Source organism: Cupressus sempervirens, chromosome 7 (genome assembly GCF_028749045.1).
Source record: "Cupressus sempervirens isolate cs-2001-9-10 chromosome 7, ASM2874904v1, whole genome shotgun sequence".
NCBI lineage: Eukaryota > Viridiplantae > Streptophyta > Pinopsida > Cupressales > Cupressaceae > Cupressus > Cupressus sempervirens.
This window is the reverse complement of record NC_143124.1, coordinates 477,617,448-477,633,832: the sequence shown is the minus strand read 5'-3', so window position 1 is coordinate 477,633,832 and position 16,385 is coordinate 477,617,448.

Genomic DNA, 16,385 nt, shown 5'->3' with positions numbered 1-16,385 from the left:
CCCTCATCCCGAAAAAAGGGAAAATGTTCATGCGTGACCAACCGGGCAGAACTAGCAAATAGAAATGGAGGGGAACACTAGTTCTCAGCCTCCTAACATATTGCTACCAAAAATGGAAGCTAAAACAAAGTGAAAACAATAAAATGGAAAGGCCCTACCTGATAGGAAAAGGGGTAGATTCTAAAACTTGTGCAATAAAATAAATAACTCATCAAATCTACTGAAAGTAATGGCAAAGCATAAACTCTCTGAGTTGGATCCAATGAGATTAACCTCACAAAAAACCCATGCTCATAGCTCCTAGAATGAACAGAATTCAAATCCTTCAGAAGAGGATTCTCAAAAAGCTCTCAAATTTTCTATTTCAAAAAGTGAGAAGTGAATAATGAAATCACTTTTTCAATACTTATTCACTTTTTGAGTTAATAGTCAATTAGGAAAAATAACTAGTTAGACTAGTTAAACTTTGAATTGAGCTAAACAAAAATAGGTTATTCTCTATAACAGGAATTCACTTAAGGAAAAGCTGCCAAAAATTAAAACTAGAAAGATTTAAAGCCTAAAAACCCAAAATCATAGAAAATAACTCAACACTTTTGTGATAAATGGAAACTTCTAAATGCATAGACACACTCACTGGTCTAATCACAAAATGCAGAGAAGTTCACCAAACACACATTTCTTGGGGTTTAATCTTAGACTGAACTTCTCCATACGATCTAGGATTGGTCCCAAATCTTGAAGATGAATGTTGCATTGTGTACTCTTGACCAAGGTGTCACCAACATAGTCCTCCATAGTCTTATGCATCATATCATGGAATATTGTTATAACTTTCCTTTGATACATGGAAAAAAACATTTTTCATACCAAATGACATCACATTCCAATAGAAGGTGCCCCATGCACATGTGAATGTAGTTTTCTCCTTGTCTTCTGGTGCAATTTTGATATGATTATAACCATAAAAATTATATATAAGTGAGTGCATTTCATATCCTATTGTCATTTCCACTATCATATCAATGTTGGGAAGTGGAAAATCATCCTTTAGACATGCTAAGTTTAAATCTTGAAAATCTGGACAAACTCAGATAGATTTGTCATGCTTGGAGATTAGAACAATGTTTGATATCCATTTAGCATAGTTGATAGCATGGATGAAACCAACTTTTAGAAGCATTTCCAATTCAGCTTTAACAAGTAATACAACATGAGGATGCATTTTCCGCTTCATGATTAGTTTTACTCCTAACACAATAGATAAAAGATGCATGATGAGATCAGGATCCAAACTTGGCATGTCTAAGTAGGTCCATGCAAAATTAATCTTTTTCTCTTGGAAGAAGGTAATAAATTCTTCTTTTTCTTTTGTAGATAAAGATTGTCCAATGTGTGTCATATGAGGTTGTTCCTATGTTCCCTAGTTGATTGTTTGCATTGGATCTATCAACACTAATGATCTTTCCTAGAAATGACTAGGAAGTGCATCAAATATCTCATCCTTAGGCACCTCAAAGAGGTTTTCACTATTGGATGCATCTTTTATTCTTACTATTTTAGGTTTTGATACTACCACAATAAGGTTTTCACCATCAATCCTTCTATTTATTTTTCTTTTAATTGTGTGACTGATATATTTGATGTCAGCTTCAGTCATATTGACACTCTATTCACTAGTGGAGGACATTACTAGTTTGACACCATTTAAGTAGCAGGAAAGAGCATAGTAATTATGGAATGTAGGTACTTCTCTAGATGTATTAGAATTCCATTCTATGAGCTCAGGATAGGTGAGTGAAAGAGATGTGGAGGGTTTGATCGCATTCATAGTATAATCATCAAATGTGTGGACAAGTAATTCAAGACCTAAAGCAATTTTGTCCAAAGGTGCATTTGAATGCCTTTGAGTTCTACCAACATTAATCAAAGACTCATTGACACTAGTTGGATGAGACTCATCTGACCAAATCCTCACTTATTTACCTATTTCAAGCTGATTTTCATATATGTGAACTTGATCTATATCCTTGTGTGTAGTGTCCTCGAAGAAAGAATCAAATTTATACTCCTGAGAATCTATTGTTGGAAATATAGATGGAGTAACTAAGATGGGGGGTAAATTAGTTACCACAAAAATATTTTTATAGATCCTTTAGATGTCTAAAAAAACTAATTACTACTGTCACTCGGTAAACATACTGTAAATGTTGTAACTCGGTAAATGTAGAATATGTTTTATTTTAATAGATCTAACATTAATAGTATTAATTTGCAAACATGAGAGAAAAGAAATGAACACAAGAGACACCAGATTTTATGTGAAAACCCAATATGGGAAAAACCACCAATGTAACTAGTTACTATTTTTCACTCTTCTGAAGTGAGCCCTATTAGGAGCCAACCTAGTTAAAGGTTACAAAACACACTATTAGGTGTGACCTTGTTACAGGATTTAATCACCCTGTAAGGAATGATGTTGTAAGAGTTCTTAAAATAATTCAATGGAACTATCACCCTCTTAGAGGATTTACTACTGGTTGTTAAACCAACTCTATTAAGAGATTTTGGATCACTACTACAATGGTAAGAAAGTAACAATGAAATGACCTGATTGAGATGCAACTGAATTGTTGAATCCAGATCTCTATTTTGTTCACAAAATCTTGATCCTTCCTGATTGAATATTACTTTCTACCCCACAAGGATATCTGACCATCCTTCAAGTTTTCTCACATACTTTCCTTCTTAATATAGTTGCATGCTACTAAAAATCACAACTTGACCTTATATTTATATCGTTCAAATTGTCAAGTCAGCTCAATACAAATTACAATGACCAATAATCATTACCATAGTCAGCTAAAATCAATACTTGAAATAATTAAACTTCATATCCCAAATCAACAAAATCCTTTGATAGCCAACCTAGCTCGATAAACACTGGTCATAAAATGATTTCCTATTTTAACCAACAGAAGCTCGGTTAACAATATGTACTTGCAAAATCCTTTGGCAATTAAATGAGCTTGGTTAATATTGACTTTGACAAAATTTCCTTTTTTAACCAAGAGAACTTAGTTAACACTACTTCTTGTTAGAACTCTTTTGATGCCTGAGTGATCTTGATAGACACTATCTTTGCAGAGTAATCTCTAGGAATGCTCAGTAGACATAGAAAATGGTCTTGCTGCCCAAGTGAGCTCGGCAAGCACTGACTAACAACTAATATGATTTTTGTGTAATATCAAAGACAACACATAATTAGTCTATTGTATACAACAATCTCCCTCTTTGACATTAATGGCAACACAACATGTCATAGCACAATGAAATTTGAGAACAAGACTTTTTCTAATAGAAAGTTTCTCCCTCTTAGATTTTTACCAAAAAATTTTTTTTACTTTCATGCATTAATCTCCCTCTGTGAAGAAATTACATAACTTCTTTGATACTATACTTCACTCAAAACAAATTTTAGAAAGATATGATAGTAAACTTTTCCCTCTTTGAGAATACATGCCAAAGACAACACATATCAAATGAGTATCAATGTACCTTGAGTACTAATTCATGTGCAATGTTCTCTTGATTATGTAGCATCAACTGATTGATCTTCAACTTGGTTCCTATTGATGCATCATTGAAACTTTATTTAGTGAGCTTTAGATAGGGGAATGACCCCTAGCTTGCCTCTTAGATACAAGAATACATCCTTAGGTAATGGCTTGGTAAATATGTCTACAATCTATTCTTTTGTATGGACATATTCTAATCTAATTTCTTTGTCTAGAACTAGTTCTTTGACCAAATGATATTTTATAGCACTATGTTTGGTTTTGGAATGCATCACTAGATTCTTTGATATGTTAATTATGCTTGTATTATCACAAAACATGGCAACTAGTTCCTTGATTTCAACCTTCATACCTTGCAACAATTATTTAAACCAAACAATGGTAGAGCAATTTACATCTGCTACAATATATTCTACTTCTACTATGGATTGGGATATGCAGTTTTTCTTCTTGCTTGTCCAAGATACCAACCTTTTACCAAGAAAGAATGCTCCACCACTTGTACTTTTTCTATCATCAATATTTCCTACCCAATTAACATTAGTAAACACTTTTAGGTCTATATTTCCTCCAAGTTTATACCATAAACAATAATCTTTAGTGCCTTTCAAATATCTCAAGATTTTTTTGATTGCTATCATTTGATTTTCTCTAGTTTTTGCTGAGAATCTTGCCACTATACCAACTGCAAGAGAAATATCAAGTCTTGTATGAACTACATGATGTAATTTTCCAATCATTGATCTATACAAGGTATAATCTACCTCTTTTGATTCATCATCTTTGGTAAGCTTTAATCTAGTACACATGGGGGTTCCAACTAGTTTTGAATCTTTTATACCAAACTTTTTGAGTATCTCCTTGATATACTTAGACTAAGTGATGTAGATACCATTCTTTCTCTACTATATCTGAAGTCCAACAAAGAACTTAATCTCACAAAACATAGACATTTCAAACTCTTTGTTCATTTTCTCTAAAAATTATTTGCATAGATCATCATTCCCTATAAATAAAGTATCATACACAAATATTTCTGCCAATACAATCTTGTTATCTAGTACTTCCTTGATGTACAAACTATTATTATCATTAGTTCTCTGGAAACCAATCTACATAAGGTAGTTATGTAATCTTTCATACCATGCTCTAAGAGCTTGTTTTAGACCATACAAAGCTTTTTGTAGATTGCAAACCATGTCCCTTTTATCTAGATCAACAAAACCTTTTGGTTGTTCAATGTAGACTTCTTCATCAAGAATACCATTGAGAAATGTAGATTTAACATCCATCTGATATACCTTAAATCCTTTATGTTTGCATATGCAAGTAAGGTCCTGACACCTTCCAATATTGCAATAGGAGCAAAAGAATCATCATAATCAATTCCTTCTTCTTGATAATATCCTTTACGCACCAATCTTGCTTTGTTTCTTGATACTTATCCATCTTCATTTATTTTATTTCTAAATACCCATTTTGTTCCAATCACAATTTTATCTTTAGGCCTAGGAACAAGAGTCCAAGTTTTGTTCTTCTCTATTTGTTCTATTTCTTCATTCATATTCTCAATCCAAATTTCATTTTCCAATGCATCTTTAACATTTCTAGGTTCAAAATCAATAAGTAAACATGTATCTTTTAGCTTACTTCTTGTCATGGTACCTTCTAATTTGTCTCCAACCATCTGATCAGGTGTATGATGCCTTCTGACATATTTAGCTAATATAGGTTCCTTTCCTTTTGAATGAATTTCATTGTCTTCATTTTGAATTTCAACTTCTAGCTCTAGTTGCTCAAACTTGGTAGGTATTGGCTCGGTAGCATTAGAATGTGACTTATGACTTGGTTTGAACTTCTTGCAACTCGGTAACTGAGGAAGACTTGGGAGTAGAAGTCTCCTTATTGATAGAAATGTCTAGCAATGTATTAGGTTCAATGTAAACAAATCTCCTATAATCTTTTGGTTCCTTTTTGCTTTCTTCTTCAGTCCTTTCGGCAAACTCATCAATTCTCACATGTGCACCTTCTATGATTTTATGCGTAGACAAAGTCAAACATCTATATGCCTTACTACTGCAAGAATATCCTAAGAATATACCTTCATCACCTTTCACATAAAACTTTCCCTTTTTAGATTCTTTTAAGATTTAACAGTTACTTCCAAATAATTTCAGGTAACTTACATTGGGTTTGTAGCCATACCATAATTCATAGGGAGTTTTATATGAGTCCTTCAACTATACTTGGTTTAAGGTATGAACTGCAGTGTTGATAGCTTCCTTCTAGTATTTGATAGCAATGTTCTTTTCAATCATCAAAGTTCTTTCATAATCCATGATAGATCTATTTCTTCTTTTAGCTATTCCATTCTGCTTGAGAGTTCTAGGGGCTGATACTTATCTTTTGATTCCTCTTTAAATGCAAAAGTTATTGAATTCATTGGAGATGAATTCACCACCTCTGTCTGATCTTAAGCATTTCAATGTTTTCCCTATTTCTTTCTCTACTCTTACCAAATACCATTTAAATTCCTCAAATGCTTTTGACTTCTCTCTTAAATACATAAAAATCATCATTCTAGAGTAGTCATCAACAAAAAGAATAAATAATTTTCTCCACTATACCTTTCTACTCCGATAGGTCCACACAAATCAGTATGCACAATTTCCAAGATATTTTCAGATTGATAATTTTTTCTTTTAAAACTAGTCTTTCCCATTTTTCTAATTTGACAGTTCTTGCATAAACCAACATCTGGTTTCTTCAAACTAGGAATACCTCTTACTTTCTTGAATTTACTTATTTTCACCATGTTATCAAAATTTACATTACATAACCTTTTGTGCCATAACCAACTTTCTTCAACTTGGGAAATAAAACATGAGCAATCACCAAGATCAAGATAAAATAGGTTACCTTTTGTTTGTTTGCCTGATTTAATCAAGTTTTGTTTGTCATCCAGCAATCTTGCCTTGCCATGCATAAATTCCACCCTGAATCCTATGTTGATCAGCTATGCCACACTTAATAGATTATGTTTTAGTCCTTCAACCCAATAGGCATTATCACATACAAGTTATTTGGTTAATGATATTCAACCTTTCCCTTTTATACAACAAGGTTCATTGTTTCCAAATCTTACACTTCCTCCATCATAATGTTCAAAATATTCAAACCTTTTTTTGTCTCCAGTCATATGATGTGAACATCCACTGTCTATGATCCATGTGTCATTCTTACTGACATGAGAGATAAGTGCCATCTTATCTTCTTCATCATCAAATTCATCTTTTATAGCAATGTAAACTATTTCATCTTCACTATTATTAGAATCCTTAGCCATAAAACAAGTTTTCTTGCCTTTGTCCTTGTATGATTTATATTTTTTGAAATCCTTCTTGCCATTGCACTTGTGACATTTCTTCTCATCCTTGTCTTTGTTTGGGCACCTGGCAGTAATATGACCAACTTCTTCACATGAAAAAAAAATAGGGGAACTGTACCTTTGTATTTTCCTCTGTCTCTAGAATATTTCCTTGCAAGTAAAGCTTCAACAACTTCAAGATCACTATCAAAATTTTCTTTTGATTCTTCTTCACTTTCTGATTGAATGTCCTTTATTTTCTTGCCTTTCTCCTTAAGTGAAAGCTTGGCCTCAAATGTAGATTCAATATTCTTGGAAGCTAGAACCTAATTGTCATAGTTGTCTAGCTCAAAAGCTATCAATCTTCCTACTAAGGTATCCAAAGTTATCTTATGATTTGTCTCACATCTCCTTTCTTGAATAATAGATACTCTAATTGCATAGATAGGAAGCAATGTTCTGAGAACTTTACTTACAATAGTTTCTTCCTTGATTTCTCCTCCAAATGCTCTAATTGCACTAACCCTTACTTTGATTCTTTCAACATACTTGGCAATATTTCCATCCTCTCTTATTCTTGTCTAATCAAACTATCCTCTAAGGCTTTTTGCTTTGGCTCTCTTCACATTTTCATCACCACCATAGATGTCCTTTAGCTTATTCCACATTTCAAAAGTGGTTTTGTAGTCCTTGATCTCATCAAATTTATCATAGCTAAGAGCAGATGCAATATCTATCATCATGGTGTTATGGTTCTTTTTCTTAGCAATATCTTCAACAAATAATGTATGAGTAAGAGTTGTGTGTTCTTCATCAAGATATTTCAAGCCTAAATCACCAATGGAAGCTAGATGAAGTCTCATAAGTCCTTGCCATGCTAAAAAGTTGTCTCTGTTAAGCTTGGGAATTTCTCTCTTCTAAGACATCTTGATCTTTAGCTTAGGTCCTTAAAACATTTCCGAAAAACACCAAAAGCTCTAATACCAATTGTTGGAAATATGGATGGAGTAACTGAGAGGGGGGGTGAATCAATTAACATAAAAATATTTTTATAGATCCTTTAGATGTCTAACAAAAATAATTACTACTATCACATGGTAAACATACTATAAATGCTATAACTCGGTAAATGTAGAGTATGTTTTATTTTACCAGATCTAACATCAATAGTATTAATTTGCAAACATAAGAGAAAAGAAATGAACACAAGAGACACTAGAGTTAATGTGGAAACCAAATATGGGAAAAACCACCAATGTAACTAGTTACTATTTTTCACTCTTCTAAAGTGAGCCCTATTAGGAGCCAACCTAGTAAACAGTTACAAAACACATTGTTAGGTGTGACCTTGTTAGAGGATTTAATCACCCTGTACGGAGTGGCCTTGTAAGAGGTCTTAAAATAATTTAATGGAATAGTCACCCTATTAGAGGATTTAAAATTGGTTGTTAAACCAACTCTATTAAGAGATTTTGGATCACCGCTACAATGGTAAGAAAATAATAATGAAATGACCTGATTGAGATGCAACTAAATTGCTGAATCCAGATCTATCTTCTATTCACAAAAGCTTGATCCTTCCTGATTGAATATTACTTTGCTTCTCCACAAGGATATCTAACCATCCTTTAAGTTGTATCACATACTTTCCTTCTCAATACACTTGCATGCTACTGAAAATCACAACTTGACTTTATATTTATATCATTCAGATTGTCAAGTCAGCTCAATACAAATTACAATGACCAATAATCATTACCATAGTTAGCTGGAATCAATACTTGAAATAATTAAACTTCATATCCCAAATCAAAAAAATCCTTCAATAGTCGACCCAGCTTGGTAAACACTAGTCCTAAAATGATTTCTTTTTTTAACCAATAGAAGCTTGGTTAATACTGTGAGCTTGCAAAATCCTTGATTAATATTGACTCTAACCAACTTTCCTTTTTTAACCAAGAGAACTCGATTAATATTGACTCTAACCAACTTTCCTTTATTAGCCAAGAGAACTCAGTTAACACTGCTTCTTGCCAGAATTCTTTCAATGCTCGAGTGATCTTTCTAGACACTATCTTCATAGAGTAATCCCCAGGAATGCTCAATAGAAATGGAAAATTGTCTTGTTGACCAAGTGAGCTCAATAAGCACTGACTAAAACTATTATGATATTTTTGTAACATCAAAGACAACACACAATTAATCAATTATATCCAACATCTATGCTACATGGAGTCAAACTATAGAATCTCCAATAGTGATGGGATTTCATTCTCCACTTTCATTATCATATTGGTTTTTACAAAGTCATTAAACAACTACTATATGAATAGAATCTCCTTGTACTTGTTTAATATGAGGAGGATCAATAGTGTTGTCATAAGAATCACTATCAACATCCACAATGCTAACATGTTGTATAACGTCATCTAGTTCTGCAAAGAATTTAGCAAGATAAAAAGGAATTGGATAAGGATAAGTATCCTCATCATCAGAGTTGTCCTCCAGATTATTTGACTCAATTTGTGACTCACGTTTAGTTGAACTTTTAGGCTCTAGTATGAATTTATTAATCCCTAGGTGGAAGGGAATCTTCTTGATACGTAGACTTGTTGTATCCTAAGACCTTTCTAGCTATTTCTTTGATAGGATTAATCAAGCCATTGTTATCACATCTAATTTGACGATTTCCTTTGTAGCCAAAGTGTTTCATGAGCTTAAGACCCAGACCATACTTTTCAAGAGTAATCTCACGAGATTGTTTTGTGAGATCCAGTAGGTTTTCCTCTCTCTCTCTATATATCCATGTAGAAATGAATCTATCTTCATATTCCTTTTCCAAAGGGGTAGTAGCCTTGAAAAAGGTACTATTGAACTTAGTCTGAGGTGATAACACAAAAGGTCTCTTCACTTCAGATGGTCTCCCATAATGATGAGGAGACTTGGGAAGAGATGTCAAATATAGAACAAGTTCAATGTAATATTCATCCATCCCTATTTTTTTCAACTTGAGTGACTTCTCAATTTGTTTCAGCTTATCATCATGATGATCCATAGATTCCCTATTAGTAGGTATAAAGCTTTCAATAGATTTCATCATGTTACAAGTGTAACTAGTATTAGTAGGTATAGTGACTTTAGAGCCTTGGAATGGAAACTTAATGCATTGATGGTATGTTGAAGGCACAAATTGCATTTCATGTATGCATGGTTTCCCTAATAGGATATTGCATGCTAGTGGAATGCCAAGGACTTGACAAGTAACATCTCTTTGCACTCGACTGACTTGGAGAGGCAACACAACAAGACCTAGGGATTCAAGCTCAACTTCATCATATCCTTGATGGTTATTTTGCGATGCGGATCAATAGACTCTTCAAAATAACCCAACTACTTGATAAAAGTAGCAGAACAAATGTTTAGACCAGCTCCATTATCACTAAGCACATGACATACATGATTTTGATGTATCATAACTTCAATGTGCAATAGTTGGTTATGTGGATGACTCAATTAATTTTTGTCCTCTTTAGAAAAGGACAAGTAGTGAGGTGAGGTGAGGTGACCCACCATAGATTGAAACCTATCAAGATCAAGATCTTGAGGTACATTTGCCTCATTGAGGGCATTGTCAAGAATTTTCCTATGAGCAGGTGAGATTTTAAGTAATTTAAAGATTATTATTTGAGTGCTCATCCATTGCAATTGGTCAAGGATACTATAGTTGGTAACCGTAGAAGATGTTTCAATTTTTGTACCTTTTCTAGATGGACTAGCAATAGGTTTGTCTTTATGTTGATCTATCTTAGGAGTAGAAGGTGTAGGGCCTTTAAGGACTATCTTGGCATGAGAAAACATAACAACATTGGCACAAGATTGTGATAGTTCTTGATCAATTATAGGAGATGTAGCACCTTTTAAGATTAATGGTGTCTTAGGTTTCATATTGTCATGTTTTACTTTAATTGTGATAACATCACAATGTTCAAAGTTCATAGGTTCAACCATGTTGATTTCATCATCATCATAGGTGTATGCATAGTTGACCTTGTTATTGGTTTTTTGTTTAGAGGTTTCTCCTTTCTCATAGGGTGGACATAGCTCCTTAAAAGCCTTGTGATCCAAATTCTTATTATGCCCATCCACAATGATTTCACCATTGTCAATTAAGTCTTGAACTTTATGATGTAGGTTGATGCAATTACTTGTTTTGAAACCCTTGTTCTGATAATATTCACAAAATGCACTCTCATTCTACCATGTGGGTCATGGTTGTGGATCGCAAGGATGCAAATTATCCAATGGAGAAATGATCTTATTTTAAAGAAAGTTCTTATAGACCACATCCAAAGGTTCACCAAGGGGTGTGTACTCTCATTTTTGTCATTTAAGCCAAGATGAGTTCTTCATTTTGTTCCCAAATGTCTTGTTATTGGGAGGATATTTGTCAGCAATCTTAGATACTTTGATGTTGTTTGTGAGATTGAAAATCATTTTAGTAGGTGTGGGAGTAATGTTATCAACCACCCTATCATTTACTACCTCTCGATTCTTGTTCACATACATGGATTCATCCTTACTAGAGGTAGATCCTCGCTTAATGTCCTTTTGAAGGGTTATCTCTCCTTTTTTGACCATGAACTCCTCTATTTAGATAACTTGTATAATCATATCTTCAAAGGTGTATAGACCTTGTAGCTATACTTTATACCCAAAATCAAGCAAAAGATTATCCATGAAGATGTCAATTTTTTCTATTTCAGGGATCTTTTGTGAATACTTGGTATACAATTATTACCACCTTTGAAGAAACATGAGGAAAGGTTCTCCAATATTTTGTTTGAGGTTACACAGATCACATATGTTGACTAGATGTTGTATGTTGTTTGATTATTGTTGAACAAACCTATTAGCAATCTCATCAAATGTTTTAATACTAGTAGCCAACCTTGAAAACCATTCCATGGCCTAACCACCTAGACTCTATGGGAATAAATGCATAAGATATGTCTGATTGTGTATGAATTCCATAGAAAAAGAACCAAATTCCCTCAAATGATCTTGGGGATCAGATATTCCAAAGTATTTGTCTCACTTGGGTAACTTAACTTCTCTTGCAAAAGGAGACATGTCCAAACTTTTGTCAAAAGGAAATGGACAAAGGGTGTCTAAAGTGTATGTTTTCATTGATTTATCCTTATCACACATCATTTGGGATAATTTTTCTTACATGGCCTTCAGTTGTTTTTGTAACTTGGATGTTTCAATTTCTTCTTCTTGTGTGACAATTATTTCAATATTAAAATGTTGAGGCAGTTTTGCTCCTTCTTGAGTGATCTTGAGAAAGTATTTCTCTTTCTCTTCATTGAGAAAAATTTCCATCACTTTCTGAAAGTTTTTATCCTTACAAAAATTTTCTATGTCTTTGGAAGGTATTTCTTCAGTGCCCTCATACTCATTCATGTAGTTGTAAGGTCCTTTCAGTCTTTTGTTTCTTTGGTGACCTTGTCCTCTACCATGCTCTCCACTTTCTTGGTCTTGATTAGCCATTTTAGGAGTGTTGAAGGTTTCAATGTATGTCAATTGGAAAGGTGTTCTAAATGAGAATTCAATTTTTTTATTTGAAGCTGTAGGGTTTCTATCAATTTTAGGATTCTCTTGATACAAGGGATTCCTAGTTTGTTGAAAGTTTATGGAAAATGTTCTTCGAGGACTAGGTGGACTAACAAGTGAAAGATATCACGAGGAATCTTCACTAAATTCAAACTGTGTATGCTACAATTTCTACCTCTAGCTCTACCAAATCATGGTGTACAGGGAGAAAACAAGTTTCCACTCCTTGTGGCAATAGTCATAGACAATGATTTAAAATAAAGTTTAAACAAGGACCACACTAGAACATTGTCTTAGAATGAGCAAGTGTGTTGTATATCTAGGTATGAATAGTCTACAAAATGGCTAGAAAAACCAAGAGTTGTGACCATCATGACACAAGGTATAAAGAACACATGATAACAGAATAGGACAAATGAGTAAGGAGACTAGTTCATGTGTAAATCACAAGTTGTCAACTAAGTAAGAAATCATAATTTGACACTATTGTGGATAGAGAAATGACTAAGTGTTTTAGATATAGATCAAACTTGGATCAAGTTTTGATGAGGGAGATCATAATAGCTCGCTATTTTGGAAAAAAATTGAATAGACTCATGCAAAGAAATAACTCCAAGGTGAGACAACAACCTTGGTAGAGCAATTTTGACTATTTAGGACAAAATCACGTGCGAAGATTCACATAGAGCCACATGAAGGACTACAATGAACTAAGCAAGGATCCAAAATAAAAAATTTGGACTTGTTTTCTCATGTGAAGATGTGAACAAAGCCACATGAGTAAATGACAATTTGATCAAAAAAGATAGTTTTTTGACTCAAAATTCTATGTTTTGGAAATTTTTTGTGCAAACATTCACAACAAAGGATGTGAGGAAATGTATAAAACCTCACGAGGAAATCCAAACTGATAGTTTTCTTGCACAAATTTTTGTAGAACTACAAGTGAGAAAAGGACAAAACTAATAGGTTTGAATTGTACTTGAAGAGATTTTCAATAATTTTGGTAGTTTTTAAACAAAGGATTAACAATTTTTGCAAGTTTTAGGTAGATATAGACATCATTTTTAGATTTTGGATACCATTTTGGTTTGAAAGTAGATAGCTTTTTTCTAGACAAGGGATGCAAGAAGTAGTCTCAAACAATCCAACCGAGGAAAAGGCAACTCTAAAGGATGGGGGAGTCTTGACCTTTTGTTGTTTTTTGGATGACTTGGAAATTTTATAGACTTAAAAAAGACACTCTTTATTCCTATAACCAAAAAATGGTAGAGGAAGCAAAATTGTTGTCTCACAACTTATGTACATGCGTTCACCTCACATAGTTGTATCACCCCACTAGAGGGTGCCTATGTTTTTGGTGTATTCCAAGGATTCAATAACATATATGCTCAATGAGCACCCTTTTAGTGGGGTTTAAGGGCATATACCACCTTCCAACATCTAGGTACATGCTTATGGTAAGTATCTACAAGAGAGATTCTCCCCCCTCCTTGTACAAAGATTATGCCCCCCTTTTAGAGGTGAACTAGGTAGCAACTATCTAATTTTTTTTACTTGGCTTCCATTCACATTAATACCTAGTGGCTTCATGAATGAAGTTGAGGCCAGTAGCCCACAACAACATCTACAAGTGCACACACTTGACTAGCAAGACTAGGGGTAGTGGCATCTAGTCCAATAAACAAAGTGTCTTCTTGATATGTGATATCATAATCAAGAAGAAATTAACATGCCTTTGGAGTCTTTCACTCTACAAAGCTTCTTTATTATAGTGAGTTGGAATCACTAGAGAAAGGTGTGTGCTCACCTAGGTCATTCCCAGAGGTTGGGTCGCTCTAACAAGCCCTCTAAAGGTTGACTCAGACTAGTGGCTCAGATTTAAGGGTGAAATTTTTTTATTTTCCCAAAGGAAAAGAGCATACTCATATACCTCATGACCTTACCAAAACACACAAAACATGTTCATCACTGAGTTAGTTTATCAATCCCAATGCCTCTTTTCTCAAGATGTTGATCTTCGTAAAAGGAAATCATCATCTCTTTGTAAAAAAGATTTGTATGAGAGAATTGCTAACTTTCTTGCCTCCCTTGGGTACTATCTTCCAAAGGCATCTAGGTTTTTAATTTATTCTTGGGAATCACTTCCAAGTAGAAAAGAGCATACTCCCCTATTCCTTTGTCTAAAGCCCTACGAAGTTTAGCAAGCCCTATTAAACTATGTGTGTAAGAAAGCATTAAAAAGACACAATGTTTGAGTAGGTTTGAATTCATTCTTTGAGATGGGAATCTTTGACCAAGTGTCTTAAAATCAAACTATCAGTACTATTTGTGAGTTCATGATAAGTTATCTTTGACAAATGATCTACACACCAGTGTTAGGCTGTCAAAAATAAGAAATTAGAAAGCAAATGCTTTAGAAAAGAGTATCAGATTAAATAACATCATGAAAAATAGAACCTCAAAATTGCAATTTATTTTTATTGGTGCAGAGTTTCATGTGAAATTCTACATAGACCCATTTGAGAATATGTTGTGTACCACATGAGAAACTACGTAGGAATACACTTTTTCATACGAGAAAATGTAGAACTTCTGGCAAGATTTCTATTTCTTTACGTGAGAATTGATCTTATCATGCAAGAAACTGCTAGATTGTATGGACAGAATGTTAGAAAAATTAGAATATCAAAAATTTATCAAAAGTGGAGGCTAGAAAATTGATTTTTTGGGCCCCACAGTGGGTGCTAGAAATGTATGTGCTAATTGTGGGCCTCAAAATTAACCACACACTTCAACATGATCCTTATATGCTTGAAAAATCTCAGAATGAACATGGGATTGTTCATCCAAAATGATCCAACAAATCAATCTATTTCCTTCTAACTAAGTGGATTTTGTTGTCCACTCTCAGAGTTGAGCGATCAACAAGCAAACCACTAGTATGAAGGATTTTAATCTATATGAGATGCTAGATTAAACTAGATGATAAGCATATTAACCTAATAATTAAATAAGTAAATTAATATAGATGTATGCATTTTAAACTATATGAAATTAAAAATGTGAAAGCAATAAGCTATGAATGCAAATGATTGAGTCAACAATTTGGCATTAGTTTGATACTATTCACGTGCATCCTCAAATGAGAGCTTAAGGGTTTCTTAAATAAAATCCAAGAATTTGATCAATGGTCAAGATCAAATAAATGAATAGTTGAGATTGAAGATGATATTTAGTTAGAATAGGAAATTCCTTTGTGAAAAGGGAGTTAACTGATCATTTCTAAGTGTGATAAGGAGTTAACTAACTTAGTTCCTTTTCTAATTCCTGTCCACTCAGTATTTCCAATTCTAAACTGAGGAGAGAGCATAATGGAGGATATTTGATTTAAAAGGTTAAATATGACCTCATAAATGAATAATATAATTAATTGAATAATTAAATTCAATAATTAGAATGAGGATATTTATTAAATTAAATATGTTTAATTACCATGTATATTAGCTAAAAGGGTGATTTTAACTTAGTCAATGCACTAAGACTTATAATTCAAAAAAAATGATTAATAGGTTTAATTTAGCCAATTCAATTAGTGTTTAGGAATTAAGTAAAGGATATGATTAATATAGATTAGGGATTTTCTACATTTGACACTTAGGTTGAGTAGAGATTATCAAAATCAAAATTGCCTAGTGCAATAGGACTTTAAGTAAGATTGATAGACCGAAATTGGTTCACCATACCAATGTACCAATTTAGGGGTATTACATTTTTCCCTCTTTGAAGAAATGTGTGAGTAGCACCTTGATTTAAATAAATTAGAA